Raw genomic sequence first — 23,980 nt, 5'->3', positions numbered from 1 at the left:
GCCTTCCAATAATGTCCCCTCTGCCTCTCTATGCAAAAGATGGTAAGCACATTGTCCACAGTACACATGAGGAAAAGGTAGGGGTGTGCATTCGTTTGCAACGTATTGGCAATCCGCAACGTTTATGCCATATTCATTGTATTCGTGGGGGTCACGAAACGTATGGCGAACCCCCATGAATACAACGTATCACTAACGAATAAACCCCCCACCCTCCTGACCCCCCCCCCTGACTTGCCAAAAGTCCCTGTTGGTCCAGCAGGGGTCCCGGAGCGATCTCCTGCACTCGGGCTGTCATAGTCAGGGCAAAGGCTATCGGCACCATTTTGAATACAGGAGATCACTCCGGGACCCCCGCTGGACCACCAGGGACTTTTGGCAAGTCTTTGGGTGGTCAGGAGGGTGGGGGGTTGTAGTTAATTAAATTTAAAGGGTTGGGATGGGTTTTTTGGGGGGAAACGAATACATATGTAACTAATGAACAGATCGGGGTCCCCCGAGAATGGATGCAACGGATTTGGGTCCTGACGAATACCGAATGGGACGAATCCGTCCCTGTTACACATCCTAGGAAAAGAGGTGATTCAGGGCAATTCTGACAAAGCACTGGGCAAAAACCCTCTGGCTGGCCATGGACTAGCAGATTGCTGGGGCAAAGGGCCTGAACCTATGCCCTTGAGTCACAGAGTGGATCTGAGAATTTGAAAGCCAAAAAGGCTTGTGGACAGTCTAGAGCCAACCCGCAACCCCATCTCCAAGGACTAAATTGCTTCTAAAGAGATGCTGGGATGGCATTCCCAGCAATTTGAAGGCTAAAGGGCCAAGCTGAGTGAACCACAGGAGACCTGTGAGTTTTTTAATCTAGAAGAAAATGTGCCTGTGCTTATAATGTTAACCTGACCTGGACTAGAATTTGGGATTGTGATTTCTGCATCTGAACCTGCTTAAGTTGTTTGAATGTAAATCTCTATTTTGATCCTGAAAGACAGAAGCCTGCAATTTATGTTTAATTTCTGCAATGTGTAATCCAGGAACTATTTATATTTCTAAGGGCCTACTTTAAATAAACTCTGTTTGTAATTCTGAACCACAGTGAAGTCATATTTGCAGGGACCCCCCCCCCCCCCAACCTGGCATGAAGTATGCACAGGAAGTTAACTTCCTGCATGTAATACCCAGCAGGAAGTTTGCATCCGCAAACTCCGCAGTCCTCACCAGATAAGACCCCGCAGGGAGTTTCCCCCTTTGAAAATCACCTTGCAGGCATTTTTCATACTGGCACAGTGCTTGCAGGCCTGTGGGTATCTCATGCCCGTAGGTCAGCAAGCAGATTTTCAAAGATGAACTCCCCCATGGAGTTTCCCTTTTGATGATGTCCTTTTCCAGCGGGTACCATGGGTACATAAGTTCCTGCAGAGTTTGCAGGTGCAAACTCCCCACCGGAAGTACTGGTATGCACATGCTGGACTGCCTCAGCACCATTCCTAGTGCCACCCCTTTTATCCCCACAGGCAAAAGTACACACACTGAGGACAGCATATGCTCTTTCCCGCACACCAGGGAAATCAATATTTGGAAGATGTGTTTCTGCTCATAAACCCCCGTCTACGCATTGATGGATAAACCTTCTGAAAATCATCCCTAAAAGTTTTCAAATTACACGGCAAGAGATTTCATTCCTTAGAGAATGTGGAAACTCGCCTGGCTTTCTCCTTACAATGAAGGGTGCCATGCCAGGTTAACTGTGATAAAGTCTATTAATGGATCTTAATTCCATCAGTGTAAAGCATGAATTTTTAAGAAAAGTGAAACATTCCTGTGCTGTAATGATGAGTCTAGTAGAAAATGTGATTGATCGTCTTTAAAAATGCATGAAGGAAATCAACACACTGGAGGGCTAAGAGCTAAAGTGAAGAGCCTGCTAATTTTGCTTTAGAAGCTCTCTGCATTGACTTCTAAATGTTACTTTTTGTACTAAGATTCTAAGTAGATATGAATTTTCAAACTTTGAAACTTCAGCCATGAGTCTTGAAACTTTTGTACTGTTATATGTAGAGCTCTATTAAGTGGTTAGTGGTACCTTCCAAGAAGGAGGTACAAAGTGCTAGATTTTGAAATTATCCTACTTATGTCAGTATGCCAAATCTGGGAATCAAACAAATGCAACTATGGCGCAGGCAATTTTCAAAGCCAGTTATGTGGGTAAGAAGTGATTTACCTGCGTAAGCTGGTCTGTCTGAATACTGCCCCCCCCCCCCCCCTCAGTCCAGTTAAAAGTACATGTGGTACATACAGTCTTCCAGAGTGTACAGACTGTTAGCTGCTCTGCAAGGAGACATTCCCAGCAAGCAGTGTGTGTGTGTGTGTAGGTCAGGGAGAAAAATAAAACCCACAGCTTGGATTTTAATTTTGATCAGCTCACATTATTGTCCATTGAAAATTTCACTCACAAAATGTGGGGGCAACGTTCATGGATACCTGGGCACAGTTTTCAAAGGGAAAGTACCCACACACTGCGTATACCACATGCAGCTCTCACCTCTCATCTAATTCTCAGTCACTCAGTCAAAAAAAAAAATGGATCCGGTGTGTTTGATATGATCTTTAGGATAGACTTTAGTGCCAGTGGTGCCTTCTGCGAGCAGAATGAGCAGTGCTTTCTGTGGCCGAGAGGGTTCCCTCTAAAGTGCTGTGGATGGCGGCGCCCCTTTAAAGCCACTGGTGCAGCTACGCCTCTGAAGCAGCAGTACTATCTTCTCCATGGTCAAGGAGAAAGGTCCTCCTAGGATCACTAAAGCCAGCCTTGATGACTAGGCAGTCCTTGCGTGTGTTCAAATCTGCAAATATTATTTCCAAGGGCAAAAGTACCCACAGAAAAGCAGGTGCAAATATCGGTAGGTATTTTTTCCTGCAGCAATTTTCAAAAGGAAAAGTATGCTTGTACTTCTCTTTGAGAACTGGTATGAAATCCATGAGCAAAAGTACCGTCAGACTCTAAATCTATGTGGGTACTTTTGAAAATTGCCCTTGCAATGCTTCCTTTTATTCTGGCCCCTGTTCTGCTTCCCCTAAATTTGCTCACCCTGCCAGTGTCTCAAAAATTAACCTTACAATCTAGTAAGGAGGTGCAAACATACCCCATTCAGCAGGAAAACTATAATAAATGTTTTGTTCTTGGGTTTAAAATGTTTCCCTTTTGGATTTTCAAATCTTTTTTTTTTGTAATAATCTTTATTCTGCATCCACATAATACAGTAACACATGAAGTGTATCAGTGTACCAACACTGTACATATTACAATATATAATAAGATACATGATTTAGATTTGATTTAACATACCGCACGTTCACTAACATCTCAGCAATTAACAATTATAAAAAATTAAATATCAAATATAAATAAAATTACATAAATCAGCTAAAACACAAAAAGCATCACACATATAGGGGCAGATTTTTAAAATTATGCGCGGGGGGTACATTTGTGCTCGCTACCCAGTGCGCACAAATGTACACCCGATTTTATAACATGTGCACGCTGCCGCGCGCATGTTATAAAATCCGGGGTTGGCATGCGCAAGGGGGTGCACACATGTGCACCTTGTGCACGCCGAGCCCTAGGGGAGGCCCGATGGCTTTCCCCGTTCCCTCCAAGGCCGCTCCAAAATCAGAGCGGCCTTGGAGGGAACTTTGTTTTGTTCCCCCCACCTTTCCCTCCCTTCCCTTATCTAACCCACTCCCCAGCCCTACCTAAATCCCCCCCTACCTTATTTTGTTGACTTACGCCTGCCTCTGGCAGGCATAACTTGCTCGTGCCGGCTGTCTACCGGCACGGCAGGCCCCGACACAGGCCGCTGTGTCGGGGCACTCGGCCAAGCCCCCACCCCGCCGCCACGCCACGCCCCCGCCATGCCCCGCTGATGAGTTAAGATGGCCGGTGCCATCTTTAAAGATGGCGCTGGCCATCCAGTGCTCCTACCATGTGACAGGGGCTGGCCAATGGCACGGATACCCTGTCACATGGTAAGGGCAAAGGGGCATCAGCGCCATTTTTTTTAGTGCAGCTGATGCCTGGGAACGGGAAATCGCTCCCCGAGGCCCCCCTGGACCACCAGGTAAATTTTAAAAGGTTTTGGGGGGGGTCGATTTAAAGGATCGGGTGGGGTTTTTTTTTTATCGGGCCATCGGCGCCATTTTAATTAGTGGCAGCCAAAATGGCGCCGATGGCCCGAGAGCAGGAGATCGCGCCGGGACACCCGCCCCCCCCCCCCCCCCCCCCCCGCCCCCACTGGATCACCAGGTAATTTAACATTTTGGTGAGAGACTGTAACCTACTTTGAAATTTTTCCCTATGGAGTGAATTTTCAAAAGAGGTACACACGTAAACGTATCAGTTTTCAAAAGCTCATTTACATGTGTAAAGTTCAATTACACATAAAATAGCTGCTACTCTTCCCCCGACTTTTCAATCTACACTTATAAACATAGATTGAGTCTGGGAGGCAAGTATGAGATAAACATAAAAAATCTCCCTCCTTTAACAATGTTTACAAAGACAGTGAAAGTTCTGAGACAGCAAAATGTCATAAATTAACAGAAATGTTGAAGTTATGGGCCTCACATTAAACATTTATGACTTATCGTATCCTTATTGAACATCGGCATTTCAGCAATATAAGTTAGTTAGTAATTTACTCTTAACTAATCTGTCTTTCAAAATGGATTATTTTTATATCCAGATAAACCATGGTCAATGATTGTTTAGATGTTTTGTTGTTCAGAACCCATCATCATGCCTTCTCTCCACACCCTAACTTACACCTTAAAGGCCAGATTTTAAAAGCCCTATGCGCACTGGGCCTATTTTAAAAAGGGCCGGCGACGTGCCTAAAATCCCGGGACGTGTGTAAGTCCCGGGGCTTGCAAAAAGGGGCGGTCCAGGGGCGGGGCCAGAGGACTCTGACATAGCGGCCACTTGTCGGAAGATCATGTGTCGGCAGTCTGCCGGTGCAGAGACAGGCACAAAAGGTAAGACAAAGGGGAGGTTAGAGTAGGGCTGGGGGGAAAGGTTCGGGGAAGTCGTGGGAAGGTCAGGCTAGGGGGAAGGGAACAGGGGAAGGCAGCACAGCTCGGCACGCGCAAGGAGTGCACAATTGTGCACTCCTTGCACGCACTGACCCCCAATTTTATAACATGCTCGCGCCTGCGCGTGCAAATTATAAAATTGGGCGTACATGTGTGCGCGCCGGGTAGGCCTGCGCGCACCTTTTAAAATCTAAATATTCACCGGGAAAGCACAGAATCCCTTTCAAACAAACAACTATCCAAGTTGTCCCTCAAGAGAAAAAAAAAAGATAACTTACCTCAGATCTCAAACAGGAATAGACAAACAGATGGTCTGGCTCTTTGGTGTCGGCTCTCCTAAGTGCCGATCCCAACAGCTCCAACTGTGACGTAAGCTAAGGGGAAGAACCGAAGTGCAGTATATAGTGTCAGGCAGGCAAAAAACAGTGAGAGAGGAGCTCTTCCAATCCCCTTTCAATGCAGCCAAGCAAGCAGAAGCTCAAAAATACAATCAAGTCAGCATGAAGAAGAAAAACCCAAAGGGTCAGTTTGGTCACTCAACCAAGTTAAAATACATGGTGCAGAGAAAAATAAGCAACCAAGAAAACAATGTCATTTCTCTTGAGGGTTAGTAGGGATCCGTGAAGGGACACGCAAAGAGGTCTGCTCCTTTGCAGCACTACTTCTCAGGCATGCTGCCCTGGCAAACTGCCACTGGCATTGAGTCAGGCAATTTAAACATTAAATTAAATTTAAATTCAAACAGCAGCAGCTACTGAGGTCACACAGCCAGAGTCACTGTCAGTGGGAGGAGCTTAATGGAGGCCGGAGATGCTCACCTGCAACACATAGCACAATTACAGTCCGAATAGGGCTCAGAAGCTCTGAGAGAGAAAATGCACAATGCGATCACCCACACAAGTACAAAGTCTCTAGGAACTTTCTACCCATGGATAATTTTCAAAGGGCATATACACAGGTGCATTCCCTTTTGAAAACTGGATATGAGGTTTGCAAGTACTTTGCAGCTTGGAGAGGAATTTGAAAACTGCCCGCAAAATGGGGAAAAAAGCCTTCAAACAAATGTGCACGTATCCCTGCAACCTATGGGGTTGATTTTAAAACCCATGCGCACACATGGATGCGCTGATTTTAATATCGGCGCGTGCATGTACAGGCCAGTGGCATCACCCGTGTGCAACAGAGGAGGATTTTACAAAAATACGTGTGGCGACACGAGTAGGGTTTTCCCAGTTCCCTCCCAGTCCATTTCAATTGAAGAGAGGACTGGGAGGGAACTTTCCTATACCCCCTTCCTACTCTGCCTCCCTTTTTCCCTCTCCTCTCCTCTCCTCCCCGACCCCTAACCCCTACCTAGCTAGCGTACGTTTTTTGTTTTCTTACTTACTGCTCCTTCAGAGCACAAGTAACTTCCACATGCCAGCCGGCTGCCAGCACGCTATTCCCTGGGACAGAATCTAATGGTGCTGTCCAGGCCGGCACCGCCGCGCTCCCACCCCTCCCCTCCACACCCAGACCCCTCCCCCTGGCCGGCCTCTTTTTGACGGCCTGGCACTTCTGCGTATATCAGGAGATATGCGCGTGGCTGGGCCATTTCTACAATGCGCTCTGCACGCGCACGGCCCTGCCACATGTCTATGTGCGCACTACTGTAAATAGACACAGTGTGCTCACTTCAAAATAGTGCACACTAACGGCAAACAGCCGTTTGCCGTTTGTGTGCACTATTTTGAAGTGAGCACACTGTGTCTATTTACAATAGTGCGCACGTAACTAAAAAAAATGCACACTAATGGCAAATTGTGCGCACTAAAACAAAACTTGGGAAAAAATAGAATGAAACAAGTAGACAATTGAAACAAAAGCACATCCCTAGCACAATGTAAGTTTCCATGTGAATACATGCAATGCATTGAAAGAACGGATAGCGATGCATTCAATGCACATACTTTTCGTACCTATTTTAAAAATAGATGCATGTTCATTTTAAGTGCAAAAATAATGTAGGACTTACGTAAATCTGTATATTTTAAAACATGCACATGTCAAGGAAATTACCAGTTTTATCAATTAATCTGCCAGTTCACAGAGTCCTTCAGGTCATCAAGACCCTCCTGGTTCTTCAGCCTGAACTCTCTCCTCTTCACTCAGAGCTCCCACTCACCAGGGCCTCTCAATAAACATGTTAAATATCATTTACACCAGATAATTATCAGGTGAAAAGTAATGCATGTAAGTTGATAAATCTACATATGTAAATGTTGACCTCTGCCCGAGAATGCACCTAGACCACCCCCTTTCTTATGCACGTGTATCTGCGTGTGAAAGTGAAAATATGTACGTATTTTGGACTTTTATAAAATGCGGAATATGTGAGTAGATGCTACTTACATGCTTATACACTCATTTTTACGCATGTAATGTTTTGAAAATTCACACCATGGGGCGGATTTTCATACTCCGCGAATAGGCCTACTTTTGTTTGCGCTCCAGGCGCAAACAAAAGTACGCTGGATTTTAGTAGATACACGCGGAGCCGCGCATATCTACTAAAAACCTGGATCGGCGCACGCAAGGCTATCGATTTTGTATAGCCGGCGCGCGCCGAGCCGCACAGCCTACCCCCGTTCCCTCCGAGGCCGCTCCAAAATCGGAGCGGCCTCGGAGGGAACTTCCTTTTGCCCTCCCCTCACCTTCCCCTCCCTTCCCCTACCTAACCCACCCACCCGGCCCTGATTAAGCCCCCCCCCCTTACCTTTGTCGGGGGATTTACGCCTCCCGGAGGGAGGCGTAAATCCCCGCGCGTCAGCGGGCCTCCTGCGGGGCGGGTCCGGAGGGCGCGGCCACGCCCCCGGGCCGCCCCGGGCCATAACCATGCCTCCGGGTCCGCCCCCGAAATGCTCCCGGCACGCCCCCTAAACGCCGCGCGGTTCGGGCCCGCCCCCCGACACCCCCCGACACGCCCCCCTCAGAGAACCCCGGGACTTATGCGAGTCCCGGGGCTCTGCGCGCGCCGGTGAGCCTATGTAAAATAGGCTCACCGGCGCGCAGGGCCCTGCTCGCCTAAATCCGCCCGGTTTTGGGCGGATTTAGGCAAGCAGGGCTCTGAAAATCCGCCCCAGTGTGAACAAGACTGTTAAGAAAGCAATAGAGGTCATTTTAAATGTTTGATCCGCTTGGACTAAAATATTTTGGGGAGCAACATGATCTGATCTAATCAGTGTTTGCAGAGCAAAAGTACAGATTTAAAACTTTTTCATATAAATGATTATTATGGGTTGTATTCAAAAAGAAAATTCAATAGGCAAATAATGGGGGGGGGGGGGGGGAGTCTTTTTAATATGGACCTAAAACTTATTCATAATCATTTTGTGATTTTCATTTCCTCAGCTTTTTTGATTGCACTCTGCTTTAAAATTTACCCAATCATATGCTCAGCAGTGCTATGTGTAGCACAGCAGATAATCTGCTCATGGGATGTATATTGTGCATTACTCTATAATTTAGATAAATGGAGAACTTGTCTAACACTTTCAGTGCTGTCAGACCACTAATCCAGTACTTTTAACATTAATGAGAATTACAAACAAATGCTATAAAAGACCATGGACCTGATTTATAAAAAGGTTTTCCTGAAAGGCAAAAACTTAAAAAAAAAAAAAAAAATCAGGCTCTGTGGGTGCAATTTCAGCTCAAAGTACCAAATTATATCTTCTTTGTAAAAGGCATTTACATACCACAAAATGGCCCAACTGGATAAATTGTTTGGATGTTGTGACATTTTCTGGCATACAGAGGGTAATTTCCAATAGTATGTACAACTCAGCACATACACACATAAGTAGGTGAGTCCAACTTTATGCTTGTATTTTATAAACTGTAAAGTGGGAACCGCACTATTTATAAGAGACCTCATACCACCGCCCCAAAAGTACACACGATTGCTTCAGTATGTGCACATTTTTTTAGACAGGATCCACTTAGGGCCTCATTTTCTAAAGTATCGGATGCCTGCGATACTTTAGGGAATGAGGGGGGGGGCCGAAACGGGGGGGGCGGGCCTGCGCTAGCCGGCAGCGATCGCACCGTCGCGGTGCGATCGCTGCCGGTTTCACACCCAATAGCGCCACCATAGAAGGTGTAGCTATTGGGAGCGAACTCGGACACAAAAAGGGTCTTACCTTTTCGTCGTCCGCGGCGTCTTCGCAGAGTCGGCCCCGGTGACGCCCCGACTCCTCCTCTTCCGGGGCCGACTCTGCCCCCATTTTGGTATCGCACGCGATAAGGGACTTTTCGCGTGCGAAACGTCCCTTATCGCGTGCGAGCCACTTGGAAAATAAGGCCCATAGTTGGTACACCTATTTTATAGTAAACAAACTGAAGGTTAAAACAAAGGTCCCTATCATGACAGTAACTTTTAAACAGGTGCGCGTGTTTCAGCCCGCACTGTGCGACACAGCCATTTGATAACAATTGTATATATATGTGCGCATATTATAAAATAGCTTAACTGTGCGCACATGCGTGCACTTTAAGTGGACGCATGCAGATGCATGCAAATGCCACTTCTATCACGTAAGTGGGGGGATTTTAAAATACATGTGTGCAGATGCCAAAATACCAGTTTTACCCAGGTAAGGAACAGAACTTCCAAACCCTTCTAGTTTAATAGCCTCCCTTCTCCCCTGTTAGCCTTGACCCTTAAAATTCCACTGATGTGTTTAGCTTTTTTTGTTTTACGACTTACACGCCATCCATAGCCGATGTAAAGCCAATCCCGGCATGCACCTGTGCATGCAAGGATTTATGCACAAATTTCAAGGTGAAATCCAGGAACACCCATGCTCCACTCAGACCATGCCTAAGCCCTGCCCCTTTTTTTGAACTTTTCATTTGTGTGCATAGCGGGAGATACGCACGTACATGAGCAGCTTTTAAAATCCCCTTGGCGCATGTCAGGCCAGCTTGTGTGTATATCTCCCAAGATTTGGTGTGTGCCGGAGTTTTAAAATACCTTTATATCTGAAAATCTTAAAGGGAACTACATATCATACATTTTATTTATTTAACAAACATTAAAAACATCTTATAATATGCATATCAAATGGTCATCAAGTATGGTCATTTTATTTATGAATGTTTTTCCTGTAAACCGTTATGAACTGGTGATTCTCACATGGAATGATGGTATCTAAAACATTTAAATAAATAAATAATATTAAAAGATGTTTTTAATGTTTGTTAAATAAATAAAAATGTATGATTATGTACTTTTCTTTGTCGAGATTTACACCTATTTTATAAACATACGGGCATATATTTTAGGTGCAAAATAATTATAACATCTGCCCGTAAGAGCCCTCTCGATAATGCCCGGAGGCTGATGTATGCAGGTATCTCGCTTGTGAAAATGGTTGTATGTACTTCCAAGACCTCTACTTCTTGACTCAGGCCCTCCACCTCTTGCCCTAGAACCTCACCATCCAAAAATTGCAGACCAAAGAAAAATCAGATTTCATTTCTGCAACTTAGCAGGTGTGAGAGCATGCACGCAAGTTTGATGACATATGTGCATACTGCGTTTATAAAATCTGCGAGTGTGTGCCCTTTTGACCCCATCCTAGAACGCTCTCGCAATGCTCTCACTCTTTCTTCACGCAACACTTTTCCTTGTGGCAGCAAAACTACATGCATCATTGCACCCTTCTAAAAATGTACTTGGCACACACTAAAAGCCTCTTACAGACATATATGATCATTTTATGCACGCAAACCCGTGTAGATCTTTCACAATTCATCCCATAAAATGCTCTCTCTCTCTCGCTAGAGATATGTATATGTGCTCTCGGAGAAGAAGAGTGCTTTGAATTCATCACAAGAGTGGTTTCATGTGATTCTATCCTCCACCCTTAAAAAAAATCAATTTGCTTTTCTAATAAAATTCAATGTTTGCTTATGCCAGGTCTTTTTTTTTTTTTTCTTCTTTTTAGTGCCATGCGTAGACTTAAAACCACAAAAAGAAAAAAAAAAAAATTTGCAACCTCACTTTATTGAGTGAAAACTTCTGGAGGCTTTTATTGTACTGCTACATCAATACAACAAAGTTGCACTTTCTCTAGCCAGGTGCAAATAAAGATGCAACAGGTAAAACTGCCCTTTAACAAGGACTCCAGGTATCCTCACAGTCGGCACTGCCCCCCCCCCCCCCCCCCCCCCCCCTCTCTCTTTCTTCCTGGATTCCTCTAAAAAGATCGCATTCATCTGAATGGATTCCCATCCCCATCTTTCTACATATTACAGCTAATTAGTACCCCCTGATGGGAAGCAGTCCACTGATGGAAAAAAAAAAGCAGTTAGATAAGATCTGGATTAACAAATGTACTTCATTTAATATCATTTGTGCTGCTGCATTATTAATATTACATAATTACCCTACGCAGACTGTAAGAAGAGAATAAAACCTTTCCATAATATCTTGGCCTTTGCAAAGGAGCACTATATCCGACAGAATAAAATAGTATTAGACTATTGCTTTTCATCCGTCAGATGGCTGCATCCGTCCTACACTTTTATTAACTTTCTGCATATGCCAAGCATGGGAATGCTCAGATGAGCTGCTCTGCCACAAACAGCTCCTTACTAAGCAAAAATCCCAGGGCCTGAACTTTCACACTGAAAACTCTTACAGATGGACTTAAATTAGGTTGGGATCATCAGTTGATTACTGGTAATTAGGGATGCGCTGTCAATTGAAAAACAATATGAAAACAGCAAGGGCATTTGTTGATTTTTTTTTTTTTGCATCTGACATGCAAAAAGACTAATAGAATATCATTTATGCTGTTTATGCAGCTCTGTTTCCATTTAAACCAATAAGAGAAGCAACGCATGCAGTCATTTTTTGCCTATAACATTGTGGTTTTCCATCCCATTTTCAGGAAAATTGCAGAGAGGCAATAGCAGCAGAGGCACCGGCACTGAAAGGCACCAAGAGAGGGCCAGGGCAGCAGTGGCATCAATACCCTAAGGCAGGGGTGGGCAAACTTTTTTTGTGCTGGGGCCTATCGAGCATAACAAGGGCTGGAGGGTGAGGTGGGCAGGGCGTAGTGTGGCGGGTCGTCAACACAGCAATCAAATCTCCACCACTTGCTCCAGGCATTTCAGTATCCAGCAGTCTTACGCACCATCATTTCTAAAACTAATAAGGATAAAAAAAAAACCTCGTATTCTCACCCCTTTCCATTCAGTCACTAGCCCCTTTCTCCCACGTACCCACTCACTTATTCCCTTCCCCGACACTCACCACCTTCCTCTGTCACTCACCCTCTCCTTCCCACTCATTCATGTCCCTTCCATTTGACTCACTCACCAAACTCAACACTTTCCCTTCCTTCCCTCTCTGTTCCTTTCTACGCCTCCTTCCCTGTCCCTTCCCTTATTCCTTTACTCACCATGCTTCACAACAGGACCTCTCCTCGCTAGCAGGGAGGGTGGAAACCTCGCCAGCGTGCCGACGCACTGGGTCTCTCCTCGCGCTCCAACAAACGCTCAGACCAACTGGACCACCTCCTTGCTGGCAGGAAGTGGAAATACCACCAGCACTGATACACCGGATCTCTCTCCTCGTGCCCAACGCAAAAGGTTATTCTTTGCACGTTGACAAGCGCCAACCAACTGGGCCTCCTTCTCGCTAGTGGGGAAAGGAAATCCCACCAGTGCCAATGCACTGGGTCTCTCCTCACTGGCTGGGGGTGGGAACCCTGCCAGCGCCAATGCAGCAGGTTTCTCTTCACAAACTGACAAGTGCCAACAAGTGGCCTGCCTCCTTCATGCTGGCAGGGAGTGGAAATCCTGCCCATGCCACAATGCACCAGGTCTCTCTTTGCTGGCGGAGGGGTGGGAACCATGCCAGAGCCAATGAAGAGGGTCTCTCCATACTGGCAGGCAGTGGGAACCCCACCAGCACTAACAAATAGGGTCTTTCCTTGCTGGCGGGTGGGTGGGAACCCCACCAGTGCGCCAATGAATGGGACCTCTCCTTGCATTTAAACACACCGATGTTCCAACCTCCCTGTTCAAGCATCATCAAGGGCAAAAACTTGACCTTTGATGAAGAGATCAGGCAGGCAGGTCAGAGCATCAGCAGCCTGCATATAATAGAAAGTATCCAGGTGATAGGCAGGCCAAATTAAAAAACATTAAGGGCTGGATTTGGTCCGCAGGCCTTAGTTTGCCCACCACTGCCCTAAGGCACCAAGAGAGGGTCAGGGCAGCAACAGCAGCAGTGGCATCAATACCCCCGAGGCATCGAGACAAGGCCAGAGCTGTAGCATCAAGATACCAAGTGGGCCATTGTAATAAGCTGCACTCAGCAGAGAGCACAGTTTATTCTGCATTGTGCATAGACTTTACTGCCAATGTAGCAAGGAGTTTTATGCAAATTAACATGCTATAGATTAGTATCCTTTCATGCAAATCCTCCCAATGCAGCTGTGCTAATGTACCTTGTGTTCAGGAAACTTAGTCTGAGACGGATAAAAATTTCCAGGGTATAATGTTAATCTACGGGGTTCCAATGCTGGGATTTGTAGTTGGAATTTTATGTACAGAAGGATTGCTTTCTGCACAGAAAACGTTTTTTTTGCATAAATCATATTTTATGTGCCGAAAACACGATTTGTGCACGTAAACCAAGTTTTCTGCACATAAAATATGCATTAGGAGGCTATTTGAATTTTCTACCTTGCCGCGGTGAGACCTATTTGTTTCCATCTGCTTGTTTGGCGACAGGGATCGAGACGCCGGCTTGCTGACGTCAGAGGGAGGCGCCGGAAGAACACTAGAATTCAAGAGAAAGAGAGGGGGTAAGTTCCACAAGCTGAACACTGAGTTACAAGTCAGGAGAAAACAGGTTTAAAAGTCCTGTTCCTTCTTTCCATGTGACATAGGTTAAAACATTTTCCTCAGTAACTCACTTCATGCAGATTAGATTAGAATTTATAACCAAATTATTTACCCCACAGGTGGCTGGCTGGCTGATTCCAAAGTGATAATTTGTTGTATATATTCAGATTATTAAATATGTGAATGAAAACTTCTTTCTGTGCAGAAAATCAAATTGCTGTGATTATTAAATTTGAGGTCCATACTCAGCCGCTGTGCGGCTCAACTAGTTAACCGGATAAATGTATCCGGTTAACTTAGCCTATTTATTCAGCGGTGTAGCCATGTCCATGGGCCCTGAATATATCTGTTTATCTTAAAGTCAGCCAGATAAGTTTATCCAGATAACTTTAGGACAGGTGCACAGGCCGACCAGATTTAGTCAAGGAAGTTATCCGGCTCACTCAGCTTCTCCTATTTATGCCCCTTAATGCCCCACACTTATCCGGCCAAATTTTAGCCGGATACAAAGTTTTTCAGCTACAAATATTTTTTACTGAAAAATTGTTCAAATATTCATTGAGCTGGATAATTTCTGAGTTATCCGGCTTTAAGCTTCTGAATATGTACCTCCTTATTAATCTGACTAGTTCTGTAATGGTTGTTACTTATGCTTCTTCTACACAGGAAAGATGAATACCAGCACAGGGCCTGAAGTCTTAGGGTATATTGAATTCACTTTAGATCTTTGGAAGAATTTTTGGTAATTTATGCGAATGAAGTTTCTATCAGCTAGATCTGCATGTTGAGCCAGTAAGCCTGCAGCAAGAAATGTTCCAACTTTATTAAGAATGGAATATTTATATTAAGATTTGTCTCACATCAGAATGGGATTAAAATATTTCCCCTCTCCCCCATTAAATTTACAATACAAAGAACACCAGAATAATGTTATGCACCAAAAATTTAGAACAAGTTACCACTACCCCTATATGCCTTGAACCATTTTACCTCACTTTCAGGAAAAAAGCTAAGGAATGGCATTTTGGCCAGGCTTACCATACAGAGACGCTCAATCTCCTGACCTAACTGCCTACACTGCCGAGTGGGGACTATAAGTTGTTGTCACATGGAAGGACCAGCACCCAAAAAGTCATATTACAATGGATGGCCAGAACACAGACAATGCTTGGTTTAATAGCTGTTTACTTCATCGCTTCTAGCATCAAGGAGGAAAGCTTGTGAAACACAAAGTTATCTCATATGCTTATATAAATCTGGTTTTCCTCAGTCCTAATAAAATAAAAAGAAAACAAAACATTTTTTTCTTGTCTTAACACAAATCAATATAGGTTCAGTCTTCAATGCTCACTCATTCCCACAGGCCTGGATATCTCAGTTCCCAGCAAGCCCACATACACAGTTTATAGGTTTCAAAAAAACACAAAATGGAGCAGCTATCTCATCATAGATAAATATAAATTTATTCTTCAGGCCTGTTTCCTTCCCACAGACCTAAATATCTCAGTTCAAAACAGGCCCACATACACAGTTTATAGGTTTGAAAAAGCCCAAAATGAAACAGCCTTCTCAGCACTGGTAATATAAATTCAATCTTTAGGCCTGTCTCTTTTTCACAGGCCTAAATATCTCAGTTCAAAACAATGAAATGCAGATTCCTCTTGTTTGCAGCAACTCACAACCCTCACCAGAATGGTGTTGTGTATTTACCACCTTCCTCTTGCGACTGAGCTGCTAGAATTGTTTAACTAAAACAAGCTCAGTCCCAGCCACCCACAGGAAACAATTCTCGGTTTGTGCTCTTCCTACTTTACTTAGAAAGATCTGTATTTGCTCTTTTCCCTCTGTCTCCTCATATTGCTCCTTCTGTGTCCATGGGATCCTCCAAAGTGTTCTTCTCCAGTCCTGAAGCTGGACTCTCTTCTAGGCCAATGCCTAAAGGAAGGAACTCCATTTCCTCTTCCACCCCTTCCTGTCTACTCCCCACCTTATCTGTCACTCTCATCTCCATAGTAACCCTGGGTGTCGCTTCTCTATTGTCCTGTAGGGATCCAGCCCTTCCATCCCATTCAATATTCCACTCTACATCTGTAACACTAGGAGGTGGGACCCATTCATCTGCTCTTGCTGGCTTCCCCAAGGAAATGAGGTTTCTTGGCATAGGGTTTCACATTGCTCCTGGCAACCCTCTCTTTACCTCTTCCCATTCTTTCTCCTTCTGAAGTCAATGCCCTAGTTCACTGCAGTTATACACTACTGGGTTCCCAATATTATTCTAACTGAAAATGTGATTCCAACTGTAAATTTGTTTCAAATGTTATTATTGATTTAATTACTTGTAACTTTCTTTGAGTACATTTTTTGAAAAAAGCAGAATATAAAATGTCTATAGATAAATAAATCAATCAAATAAATAAATATAACAAGGAGCAAATAAATTAAAAATAAACAAATCAATCAATCAATAAATAAATAGAACAAGGAGCAAATAAATTATCTTGCCACAGTAATTCAAAAACATCAGTTGAAACTTAGCTACTTTAAATAGTTATACAGTGAAAGTAGATCACTAGAATTGGAATTACAGTATATATATTGTCAGTAAAGTAGCATGGAAGTACTATCATATCTAAGGACCATAGGAGCACTTTTGTTGCAAAAAAGATATGGCAGCCAATTTTATCACTAGAGGTACATAAGGTGTTAATGCCCATTGTTATAATATAACAATAATATGCAGAATGCCACAGGAGCACCATGAGGTGCAAACCAACAAAGGTAGAAAACTTTGATTCCAAAAAACTCTATTATCTCAAACCTAAAGGAATTATTAAATACAATAATTATATTACAAATGTGTTTAATTCATAGTTACAAGATCTTTAAAATATTCTGTAATCAAAAGCAATGAATATACAATGAAAATACATACAATAGATGTGTTAACAATGCTTAATCATACATGTACAATCATAAAGATAATACTCATATATATACTCATAAATATAGCTGGCCGTATATATGCGTATATATACAGCTGGGCCCCTTCTATAATGCGCACGGCACGCACAAGGCCCAGCCGCAAGCGTAACCCCTGGATTTTACATGCGGGGGGGGGGGGGGGGTGTGTGAAAATTTGGCCATAAGCTTCTTAGATAATAATGTTGGATAGTACATCTTGCATTAATACATAATAAAGTAATCAAAAATTATCCCATACTAATTGAATCAGTACCTTCACACTGGAATATGATGGCCTAAAGAGGGTATCAGACACTCCCCAATGTAAACATCAAGTAGCACTATAGAAGTGATAAATAACATTAGTAGTAGCATTTATTTACTTGATTTCAGCACTTCATGGCAGATTATATTCAGGTACTGTAGGTGTTTCTCTGTCCCAAAAGTGCTCACAAACTAAGCTTGTACCTGAGGCAGTAGAGGGTGAAGTGACTTGCCCAAGGTCACAAGAATCGGCAGTGAGATTTGAACCCTGGCTTCACTTGTTTGTAGCTGCTGCTCAAAGCACTAGGCTACTCCTCCTTGTAGGGAGATTGGTTTCCTTAGAACTAAGGAGCCCATTTTAGCTCTCAGTTCTTACATAGTAACATAATATTGATGGCAGATTAAGACCAAATGGGCCTTCAGTCTGCCTAACAAGTGGCTTATGGTAGTAACAGCTTCATCATGCACATTATTCCCATGCATTCTGTTAGAGGTAGTAACTGCTGTGTCGTGCCAGTTACCCCCTTGTGTTCTGTTAGAGGTAGTAATTGCTGTGTGGTACAGGTTACCCCCATGCAATCTGTTAGAGGTAGTAACTGCTGTGTCGTGCAGGTTACCCCCATGCAATCTGTTAGAGGTAGTAACTGCTGTGTCATGCAGGTTACCCCCATGCATTCTGTTAGAGGTAGTAACTGCTTTGTCATGCAGGTTACCCCCATGCATTCTGTTAGAGGTATCAACTGCTGTGTCGTGCAGGTTACCCCCCTGCATTCTGTTAGAGGTAGTAACTGCTGTGTTGTATAGGTAACCCCCATGCATTCTGTTAGAGGTATCAACTGCTGTGTCATGCAGGTTACCCCCATGCATTCTGTTAGAGGTAGTAACTGCTTTGTCATGCAGGTTACCCCCATGCATTCTGTTAGAGGTATCAACTGCTGTGTCATGCAGGTTACCCCCCTGCATTCTGTTAGAGGTAGTAACTGCTGTGTTGTATAGGTAACCCCCATGCATTCTGTTAGAGGTATCAACTGCTGTGTCGTGCAGGTTACCCCCTTGTATTCTGTTAGAGGTAGTAACTGCTGGGTCGTGCAGGTTACCCCCTTGTGTTCTGTTAGAGGTAGTAACTGCTGTGTTGTACAGGTAACCCCCATGCATTCTGTTAGAGGTAGTAACTGCTGTGTGGTATAGGTTACTCCCTTGCATTCTGTTAGAGGTAGTAACTGCTGTGTCATGCAGGTTACCCCCATGCATTCTGTTAGAGGTAGTAACTGCTGTGTTGTACAGGTAACCCCCATGCATTCTGTTAGAGGTAGTAATTGCTGTGTTGTACAGGTTACTCCCTTGCATTCTGTTAGAGGTAGTAACTGCTGTGTCATGCAGGTTACTCCCTTGCGTTCTGTTAGAGGTAGTAACTGCTGTGTCATGCAGGTTACCCCCATACGTTCTGTGAATAGTAATAACTGCTGCCCAGTCGTGTATCCTAGGAAAGTGGCTGGGACTCAAGGGTAGAATTTCTGATCTTCCAGGATTTAGGAGAGTTCTTGGGGTCTATGGTGGATCCTGAGAGTGAGAGATCCAGAAGACGATTTTGTGTAAGAGGAAAATTAACTTCATACTCCTTGTCTGTATTAAAAGATTACCTTGGTTGGTTGGAAGCGTGGATTTTGTCTTCTAGAGTCAAAGGGATCACTGCCAGGAATATGAACCTACTATAGTTTATGTTCAGAGAGTGACTGCAGGTACTCATCTATAACTTGTTCAGGAGAATTTTCCAGGTCCATCTGCTGGAGCTCAGAGATCTGAGCATTATTGATCAAGTAAAGTTCCAGAGGGGAAGCATTTCCAAAGAGTAAACTGTGAGTGAGTTTGGAGAAAAGGATTCCCAAGTGCAGCAGATTTCTGACACAGTAACAATCAACTATGTTTGACAAAATTGTTCATTTGCATTGAATACTCCGTAAACATATTTATTTTGAAACAGCTCCAGCCTTGAGTAGTCATTTCGGGGCTTTTTTTGTAATCTAGGAGGTGCCAGAAAAAGCCTAACCCTCCTTGAAAGAATTCTCCTTCCTCCCTGTCAGGAAAGGACCCGGGCATCATGAGGTGTTTAGTTGCCTCACTGTTCTCAACAGCGCCCATAAATTCTGCTAGCTGGTGGAACAGAGTTTACACATATCGAAGGTAATTTTCAAGGAACCGCATGGGGGTAGCAGATGTAAAAAATCCCAGACAGGCGCATAACTAGCGTGACCTTGCAGTATTGCATGCGAAGTTTAACGGGCGAACGAAGGGGCATTCTGGGGCATTGCAGGGCAGGGCTCTGAAGAACATGCAGGTTGTTGTTTTGTAAGAGGTATCTGCAGATATATTACCAAATTTGCCCAAACACTTTTAAACCTGCTCATTGACTCGCCCAATTGAAATTGGACTTGTCTTTTCTCTGTAGGTTTTGGGTGGGAGGTCTGGGTGAACTGGTGGAGATTTAGGATGAAATGCCAGAGGGTGCAGGTGAAGTGGTCCAGGTCTGGGTGAGCTGGCAGAGGTCTTGGCAAACTGGTGATTCCAAGTGCATGTGCAACTAAGTATTTTCAGAATAGTGTACACACATATGTAAAAAAAATACCTGCCTCCATTTAATTCAGGGTTATTGTGAATTGTGTGAATTGTTACAATTATTTCACATGTAAAATATGCAGGTGTATATATATATATTTTTTTTTATATATATATATTTTTTTTTTTTTTTTACTGGACATTACAAATATACTTGAGAACCAAAACATAAATGTGTATATTTGGAGCAGAAATAAGCGGTATTTAATAAACTGTGCGACAAGGTGTAGAAATGCTAGCATAAATCTCCACAGGCCCACCTACGCATGCAAATTGTGTACCGTGGACAGTTATGAAAGTTGGGCTCAGATTGTCAATTTGGAAGGCAGATTTTGTCAAATGGTTCTTCTCCTCATGTTTGCGGATTATGAGTTAGGGAATGCACAGCAGCACAGTTTAGACAGCTAGCTTGTCATGCTTAGGGTATAGCCATAGCTTTATTTTTTCATGCAGGTCTTTGTGACTGCTTCCTCATTAATGCATGGTGTGACTTATTTTGACTTATTCTGTTCCCCTTTGGAAACTGCACACCCCTGTGGCAAATAATTGAATGGTTCTGAGCCTTTAAAAGAAGGAAAAATAGGTGGTCCACCGCAGGAAATTGGCATGCAGGCCCTCATAAGATCAGAAAATCATGCTTTTCACCATGCTATGCCAAACCACCCTGTGCATGCATCCTAGCCTAACCTAGGGAGAGTCAACTTAAAATGCATATTATTTAGAAACAGAAGGCACAAAGAATCCATAAAGATAAAGCTGTAGAATATGGAAGAAAAAGAACACAATGCCATCATTTATAAAGGCATAAAATGTTTCAGATGTTCCATATTAAAAAGCTAAACTTGTCCTGCATACATCCAGATGGCGTTTTCTGCCTTGTATTCATATGAGACAGAAACAGGTTTTGCCTTTCTGGATGAACATTTGCATGGCTCTATGTGTACCTGTGCCTGTTAGCTCCTGCATAAGCTTTGCTTTCTAAAGAAATTGCATATACAGTACATTGTTATACATTTGGAGGGTCACTTTCTTCTTCTTGCCTCTGATCCTGTGGGTTTGGTGGCAGCAGGTAAAAATTATGGAAGCAGTGGTCCAATGAAAATTATCCTGCCTACGCAGTTTAAGCAGGCAATAATACACAGGCAAAGCCCACAATTATGGTTCTCAACAGCTCTTCAAAACATTAAGCACTTTAGTGTCATGACCACTGCTATTCCCCACATCTCTGGGTACGCTAGCTCTATCCAGCTCATAGTGGCTGCTGCACATTGCTCAGGCATTTGCAGATAGATGCCTCCAGCCCCTCCTAGGCACTGATGCCCCTCCTGGGCATTTTACTGACTGGACCACCAGCTTCTTTACCGAGGTGTCCCCCCTTCAGCATGGGCTTCACTCCCTAAGTATCAGGAGCTCCTTCATACAGAATCCCTCTCACTTGCCTAAAAAGCCTTAGGCTCTGCAAATTCCCACTAGAACAAAGCAACCCCTTACCAGTCACTAAACGCACAATAAACTAGAAATTTGAAACAAGCACTCACTGTAGGAAGATGGTATTTTCTTAAGGTTGAACCTACCTGTAGCCTAAAGCAGGGATTCTCAATCCAGTCCTCAGGACACATCTAGGCAGTCAAGTTTTCAGCCTAAGAGCCAATGGATGTCATGAAGAAAATGAGCAGAAAATAGCTCTCTTCTTAACCATGGCTGAAGCAAACACTCTGAATGTGTACAGTACCTTTATATTTACAAAAGAAGCAAGTAAAAGCTTCCAGGTAATACTTAAAAAAATGTGAATCCTACTGTGTGCCTGGAAAAAAATGTGACACATGAAAGATATGTTTCTGATCAGAACCCCAGAAGAATCTGAGACAATTTAGGGATTTGTCATCAACCTCAAATTAAAGAGAAAGTCCTGAGATTTTGGCATGCTAACAGACTCATTGATTAAGGACCAAATCGTCCTGGGGATGAGAAATCAAAGAGTGCAAGAGAGTGCCTGCTTAGAAAAGCTGGCCTGGTATTGGAGAAGGCTGTCGACATATGCCAAGCAGCATAGGCTGCTCAACCTCAGATGACGGTAATGTGAAGCAGCAGTGACAGGTGCTCCTGTTCTGGCAGTGACCAGAGTCCATACAGGGCCAGACACACACATGAATCTAATTCTTAGAAAGAAAGCAGTAGTAAGCAGAAAAGGTCAAAGACAGTGTAAGGTCTATCTAAGCAATGCAGTTGGTGCGGCATGAAACCTGCATATAAACAATGCCTAGCTTTTGGACTGAAATGGCAGAAAAATAGAAAGCATAATCACTTGGCTAAGATGTGCAAAGTAATAAAAACAGTTTGAGAACTTTGCAATGAAGAGCCTGATGAATCAGAGGAAGATGAAGGTTTGTTCACATGCTCTGTTGATGTCAGGGTGAATTTAAGATTATGGCAGCCCAGACCGAGGACTGGGGATAGGGAGTTTCACCCACATAAATCAGAGATCAACAGATTTGGGGTACTTTCAGAATTGGTACTATAGGCTCATGTCTATGTTGTTGCCTAGCCCTAAATCTGGCCTTAATTGATGTAGAGATGGTTGTATACCACATTGCAGACAGAATGAAACAATACCTATCAAAAAGACACCCATTAACCACAAAATTGATGCTTGCTCTCAAGTCAAATTCTTAAGACTAAACCCTAAAATTAGGTTGTCTTCAGTAAGAATGTCTCTAAAGTACTATATAGAAGAATGCAGCCACACTTTTGAATACAGCCGGCTATCTTAAAGTGAGCCAGCTAACTTTCGGACAGGTCTTTGGCCCAACCACACTTAGGGGGTCATTTTCAAAAGCAATCACACGCGAAAAGTCCCTTTTTGCGTGTGATTACTAAATGGGGGCGGAGTCGGGGTGGAGTCGGCCCCGGAAGAGGAGGAGTCGGGGGCGGCACCGAGGCCGACTCTGCAGAGACATCGCTAGCGGTGAAAGGTAAGGACCCTTATCGCCACCAGTTTTGCGCCGAATAACTACACCTTTTATGGTGTAGTTATTCGGTGCAAAAGCCGGCAGCCAGCACACCACAGTGGTGCGATGGCTACCGGCTTTCGCTGGCCCACCCCCCGCTTCGCCCCCCACCCCCCGTTACTGCTGGATTCTCTAAGGTCTGCGACCTTAGAGAATCCAGGCCTTAGCCAGCTAAGTTATCTGGCTAACTCTGAATATCATTTAGCTAACATAACTCCTCCCAATTACATCCTGAGAACACACCTAACTTAGCCAGGTAATTTCTAGCCAGCAAGACTTTAGTCAGATAATTTCTCAAATATTCATTTAGCTGGCTAACTTCTGAGTTAATCAATATCAAAAAATACATCTCTGCCGCGAACTGCTGTACTAAACAAAAACAATCAAGAGCAGAAGCTCTGTCGCTGAGCAATTAAATAAACTTTTTAATGAATGATGTATGTTTTGAAATTATTTTAAATTAAGTAAATACCTACACTACCAATAGTGAAAAGTTTTGAATAATGTGTCTAAATTTAAAAATATTAAGTGGAGTCAGAGAAAGGTTTCATACATGGTGTAGGTGCCCCGCACCTCCGTAAGGTGAACTTATAATCATCAACCTTCCTCCTCCTCCTCAATAACTTTTAACAATTATTTTTTTTGAAAATTTTCTATGTGAACTTGTGTTGTTCCTAACAACACCTGAAGGACTCTTCCGTGGCAATATGATTTTTGAATGCGTGACCGCAAAAGTTTACTCCGTAATACTCAATGAGAATGTCAATAAAGGGTATAAAAACAGACTTCCCCGATTTTGGTTGGTGTGTCCGTCTTCTTATAGGCTATCCCAACATGTTTCAGACAAGAATGCCTTTCCTCAGGGGATTCGATGTTTGCCTGGACCAACTTCACGGAGTCTGCAGCCCTCTCCTCGACGGTTTCTCCTGAGCTCAAGATGTTATGCCACAGGGCGATCTTCCTCTGTCGATCGCCAGGAAGATCGGGGAAGTCTGTTTTTATACCCTTTATTGACATTCTCATTGAGTATTACGGAGTAAACTTTTGCGGTCACGCATTCAAAAATCATATTGCCACGGAAGAGTCCTTCAGGTGTTGTTAGGAACAACACAAGTTCACATAGAAAATTTTCAAAAAAAATAATT

Source organism: Rhinatrema bivittatum, chromosome 10 (genome assembly GCF_901001135.1).
Source record: "Rhinatrema bivittatum chromosome 10, aRhiBiv1.1, whole genome shotgun sequence".
NCBI classification, from domain to species: Eukaryota; Metazoa; Chordata; class Amphibia; order Gymnophiona; family Rhinatrematidae; genus Rhinatrema; species Rhinatrema bivittatum.
Note: the sequence above shows the minus strand (reverse complement) of the source record.